Here is a 6,287-nt window from a genome sequence, read left to right as displayed (position 1 = left end):
ATTATTCGGCAAAGGAAGCTTCAAGCCTCTTTTTCTGAGCTCCTGTGACTGCTGGCTCTACCAGGAAGGATCCAGGTTGTTTTACAATAATAGGGCTGATATCCAGAATTAATATTTCCTCTGCATTAGGAGGAACTGGCTCACTTTCCTCTACAATCCTAGGCTCACCATCCTCTACAGCACCTTGAATCCTGTGCAGAGCTTTATAGTTCTCACCTCCAATAATGTCCACAACCACATCTGTGTATTCACCTTTCTTAAAGGGTTTGTTGCCTGTTTGGGTGTTCAACCCAAATGTCTTTCTTCGTTTTGTTAGTCACCATTCCACCCACAACAGAGCTTCGGACTATTGAGGCATAATGGCACTTAACACCCTCCAGCAGTGCATGGGTTTCTGCAACAGTGAAATTAGGTCATTTTGTGTCCATGGTTCAAACTCTGTTCTGGAGAACATAGGATTTATAGTCTTTGGGCATGATTGATTTAATGGAACACAAGCCACAGTACGTCAGCCAATTGGTGTGTGGGTATTTGACAGTAATTTTATATTCAGCCTTTCTTAGAGAACTAAGCGAGAGGCGCTGACATGGCAGGTATTGTCCATCGCTACCACCGTTTTGGTGGAAGAGGATACCGTCAAAGGGTGTATGTTGAGCTTGCACAACCACTGGAACAATAAACCACTGAAGAACTGTATGCTCGTTTTCGCTTTGGTAGTGCTGATATTTGGTACGTTGCAGACCTTGTCAGGCCCAAACTTCAATGGAGAACCCAAAGGTGTCACAGTATGTCTGTGGAAGAACAGTTCCTCATTGGTCTGCGCTTCTATGCATCTGGGTGAAAGCTGTGTCAATTGCATTGGCCAGCCTGGTCAATCTGTTTGTTTCACTTCCAAATGAGAGGTCCAGATTGCCCAGACCAAGCACAAGTTTTTTCTTTTGGGGAACATGCCCAATACTGTTAGGTTTATTGACTGCACTCATGTGCATATCCAAGCACCTCTTGAGAGGGATTGGGAATACGTCAACCGAAAAGGGAGGCGCAGTATCAACATCCAACTTGTGGCCGATGCTGACCTCATCATGACAAACTGTGTCGGGAAGTGGCCTGGGTCTGTTCATGGTGCACGTATCCAGAGAGAGAGTGCTTTATATAGAGATTGAAAGAGCTGTAAACCAACCGACCGGATGGCATAATATTAGGAGACAGTGCCTATCCACTCCTACCATGGCTGATGACTATTTGATAAAAACAAAATTTATATTATATTATTAACATTGTGCAATCGTCCAAGTTCAGATAAACTTGAACGTAGTTGGACGCTTGAACATTGTGCTTGATGAACATTTCTTCAATGTTCTGCGCGTTCAGAATTGGAGAGAGGCCAGTCAAAGTAAAATCTTGAAGTTTATTGATCAGAAGATTCAAAGTACAGCTGGGTGGGTTACCTCAGACTCAGTCTTACAAGAGAACTGATATCTTACAAAGGACCGACCCAGAAGAACAATTTTACATGGTATTTATAATCCTTCTGGTGTCTTTTATTAGCTGGGGGTTGGGGAAGCCTGGGCACAAGTCCAATCCGCTCTCTTTTTGTTCTGCCTCAGCAAATCAGCTCACACTGCTTTTCCCGACCTTCTGTGGAGCAACACACGAAACCTCACACTTCACCAAATTCCGACGAGCTCTGCGTAATCTGATCTTTACACACACACATGTTATTTTGGTACAGAAAGTTCACTCCAAATAAGTCCTTTGGTTAACTCACACACTTGTTATATTTTGAACATATTATGCACAGTTAATGATCAATAATGAAATCATAAAGCATATTAAATGTAAAAGCACATTTAAACCATAATAAAAATCCTTCATGCTTCATTTGAGCGTGAAATTCGCTTCACGGCTGGCTGCCGGCGGATTGTTTTTATCACTGCACTTTCACTTTGTTTTAATATCAGTGTATATATATCGTTACTTATTACTGTCGTTGCTAACTTATCCTGATATCTCAATAACCCTGTCCTGGTTATTAACTTGAAGATCTTAAACCAAAGTTGATAGTTAATTCAACGCTAGCATAGCATTAGCGTGCTAGCTTGCTTTTGGTTTACACTGTTGAATATCATCTTGCCTTCTAGTTGTCTTGTGTGCTAACTGTTTATCTTTTAACCGTATATACAGTATTACGATTTATCGAGCAACCCTGGTATATTGGAAATACTCTTAAAATCCGGTGACTTCTGGCTTCTCCTCTTATTATTGTTACTTGCACCTCATGTCAAATGTTAAGCAGCCTTCTCTGTCAGCGGCGAGGGCTTTACATGCGACAAATGCATGGAAATAGCTAGGCTGACAGAGAAGATCTCAGAATTTGAGTCTCGCATCCAATCTTTATCTGAGGATTTTAAGAGTTGAAGGACCACAGAAAGCAATTTGGATGCGAGCAACGTTAGCGCGCACAGCTCGGTTCCGGTTGAAGATTCAGTAAGATTGTTATTCACGTCAGCACAAATGATGTTCGACTCCATCAATCGGAGATCACAAAAGATAATATTAAAGAGGTGTGTGAGCTCGCAAGCATGATGTCAGACACTGTAATATTCACTGGCCCCCTCCCTGCTAACCGTGGTGATGAGATACATAGCAGACTACAATCACTAAATGGCTAGTTGTCTGAGTGGTGCCTGCAGAATGATATAGTTTTTATAAATAACTTGAAGAGTTTTGAGGGCAGACCTGACCTGTTGAAAAGTGATGGTCTCCACCCCTCTTGGGCTGGTGCTTTTCCCCTGGCTAGAAATATGGCACATAGTCTTAAAGCTAAAACTTGACTCACTGGGGCCCAGAGCAGGGGGCAGACAGAATGGCATAACCAACGGTCTGCTTGCCGTCTCACGTCGCAGAACACATGTGATAATCCCTTCTCCTAAACATCATAAAATAGAGACTGTGTCTGTCCCCCGGATTTGCAAACGAAGGTAATTTAATTAAAGTTAAACTAATTAAACATGAACAAAATACAGAAAATCGATTGCTAAATATTAGATCTCTCTCTAATAAAGCACTTTTTGTTAACGATATGATAACACAGCTTTACTCATTGCGCGGCTCGCGAGTCTCCTGCGGCTCGCCAAGCTTTAATTCACGGCTCGCATGTCACGCAGGTCAATAAAGATATTTCATTTAAAAAAAATCTAGACATAACCAATTAGAGAATTCTGTGTCTGCAGTAGCCTATACCAAATAATTTATATAAAAATACCCAAAAACAGTGGCATGACGATATGGGAATATAGACTGAAAATATACTCTCTCTCCCGTTACGTCCATTAACGTAATACTAACTGACTGCGCAGGTGCCGGTTTTTGGCGCTCTTTCCAGCACGTAACACTTGACGTTAGGTACTGCGATTTCCAACATTTCAGGCTAGTTAGCTTGAGTTTCACACAGACTACAAATGGATCGATTTCTTATCAAACAGTGTCGTGCACCAAGTGGACAGCAACAAAGCGATGCGACGGTGACAAAACAGGGAACTAAAGATTCGGAGCATGCAACAACCGCAAATCAACAGAAAGATGACGAAGACGGAGTTTGTGGAGAGTCCGCGCATGCTAAAAAGAGAAAGGTACGAGTCATAGAGGATGAGCATAGAAAATTTCAAGAAAAGTGGACAGATGAATTTTTATTTGTTCTCCATGGATCGAACCCTTTGTGTTTACTATGCAAGCAAACCCGCTCTGGTTTCAAGCGCAGTAATTTGGAGCGCCATTTCCGAACAACGCATCCAAATTTCAATAAAAGTTACCCGCCTGGAAGTGAAATAAGGAAAAGAAAAATAGATCAGCTTTCTTCCTCTCTTTCTGGACAACAAAGGCTCATACACAGGACAACTTCTACAGCTGAACGTTTAACCGAGGCTTCTTTTGAGATCGCGTGGATTTTGGCTCGGGGGAAAAAACCGTTCTCAGATTCAGAAATTGTCAAAGATTGTTTTCTGGCTTCAGCAGAAATATTGTTTGCTGAGTTTGACAACAAAGATGCAATTTTAAAGCAAATTAAAGGATTGCAATTATCAGATTCCACCATAATGAGGCGGATTGAAAACATCGGCAAAGATGTGAGTGACCAACTCCGTGCAGATGTGTCAGCAGCTCCATGTTTTAGTATCGCAGTGGATGAGAGCACCGATATGACAGACGTGTCTCAGTTGTGCGTTTGGGTGAGGTTCCCTAAAGAAAACTCTTTTCGAGAGGAAATGCTTTGCTTGCTTCCACTTGTTGGCCAAACGAGAGGTGAAGACAGTCTGAATGCACTTCTGGCTTTTTTTGATGAAAAAAATCTCAGTTGGTCAGGTCTAGCAAGTGTGTGCACAGATGGAGCCCCTAGCATGCGAGGTAAGGAGAAGGGCCTTGTTGGGCTCATGAAAAAAAGAGAAGAAATACCAAATTTTATCAGTTTCCATTGTATCATACATCAGGAGTCACTGGTATCAAAACTCAGAAATAATACATTTCAAAATGTAATGCAAACAGTTGTTCGTGTTGTAAACTTCATTGTCTCCAGACCGCTGAACCACAGACAGTTCAGACAGTTAATTGAAGACTGTGACACAGAATATGGTGATTTACTGATGCACAGTGAAGTGAGGTGGTTATCTCGTGGAAAAGTTCTTGAACGGTTTCTGAGCCTCCTCCCTGAGATTTGCACTTTCCTGGACAGCAAAGGAAAACAAGAGCCAGAGCTGGAAGATCCGTGCTGGATTCTACAGCTGGCCTTTCTGACTGACCTCACCTGTCACCTGAACACTCTCAACCTGCAACTTCAAGGTAGAGATAAGCTTCCAAACAACATGCTGAATGCAGTCAGAGCATTTCAGAACAAAATAACTGCACTGTACATACCTGACAGAGAGTTCATTCACTTCCCTAAACTCAGAGCTGTCGCCACAAATGACCCATCTCTGCAGCAGCACTTCAGCCACAGAGAGTTTGTGAATGTTTTGGAAGAGCTAAGGGGGGAGTTTGAATCCAGATTCAAGGATGTGAATGAACACAAGGATATTTTTAACTTCATTGAAAACCCCTTCCATGTGGATGTGTCATCTCTCACCCCAACTATCACTCTTCTCTGCCCTAGTCATCGTGCTGCTGTAGAAAGTGAAATTGTAGAACTGCAGACAAAAGACATTCTCAAAGCTGAACTCGGAGCAGGTGTTGAACAATTCTGGAATTTGGTGTCTGAAGGAGATTTTCCCACTTTGAAGCCACTTGTGCAAAAAGTCATGTCCTTCTTTGTGAGCACCTACACTTGTGAGTCAACATTCTCAACCATGAACAATATAAAGAGGAAACACAGAAACCGCCTCACTGATGAACATCTTGCATGCCTCACACGCATCGCAACAACAAGCTACAAATACAATATAAGGAAAGTTAAAGAAATGCATGCATGCTTCCGCTCATCGCAGCATTAAGGTAATCCTGCTTTTTGTAATTAAAGTAAATCATCTTGTTTAATTTTCCCTCTTCTATATTTGTAACATTGCATATTGTATGTTCACGGATGCCAGATTGATAAGCAGACATTTTTTTTAACACTGGATGAAAAGTGGCTCCCCTTTTGACTTTGTCCTGTTATTGTGGCTCTCATGACAAAAATAGTGAAGACCACTGTGATAACAGATCATAAAATAGACATGCTCTGTCTGACAGAAACATGGATAAAGCCAGATTTACTTTAAATGAGTCTGGCCCCCAAGATTGTTATTATAAACATGAGCCTCGTCTTAAAGGCAGAGGGGGAGGTGTTGCTGCACTTTACAACAACTCTTTTTGCATTTCCCAGAAGTCTAATCCTAAATAAAATTATTTTGAAGTCATGGTACTTCATGTATCAACACCTAATACTATGGATAAAACATCTTTAAAATTAATTCTGGCTTTTGTATAAAGGCCTCCAGGACACCTCTCAGATTTTATTAAAGAATTTGGTGGGTTCTTATCAGAACTAGTACTGGCTGCAGACAGAGTGCTTGTTTTTGGTGACTTTAACATCCATGTAGATAACGATACAGATGCTTTTGGAATGGCTTTTAAAGACACTCTTAACTCCATGGGCGTTAGACAACATGTGTCAGGACCCACTCTCTTTCGTAATCATACTTAAGATTTAATACGGTTTTACGGTAGAAATGTCGACGGCGTTTAAATCCTTCAGCAGAGCGAAGACATTATCTGGCATCATGCTTGCTTCACTGCCCTATGGCTGCAAATCAAACTCC

General features: G+C 41.6%; 1 pseudogene across 1 annotated transcript; it reads left to right on the top strand.

Moving 5' to 3' along the window:
• Positions 1–586: 586 nt before the first annotated feature.
• On the top strand, positions 587–1,246 carry LOC306892973 (putative nuclease HARBI1; annotated as a pseudogene). Its single transcript has one exon. The product of its transcript is annotated as a putative nuclease HARBI1 (transcript).
• The last annotated feature ends 5,041 nt before the right edge of the window (positions 1,247–6,287 follow it).

The sequence above is a fragment of the Barbatula barbatula genome (genome assembly GCF_947034865.1).
Source record: "Barbatula barbatula genome assembly, chromosome: 4".
NCBI classification, from domain to species: domain Eukaryota; kingdom Metazoa; phylum Chordata; class Actinopteri; order Cypriniformes; family Nemacheilidae; genus Barbatula; species Barbatula barbatula.
Note: the sequence above shows the minus strand (reverse complement) of the source record. Positions and strands in the feature narration are given on the sequence as shown.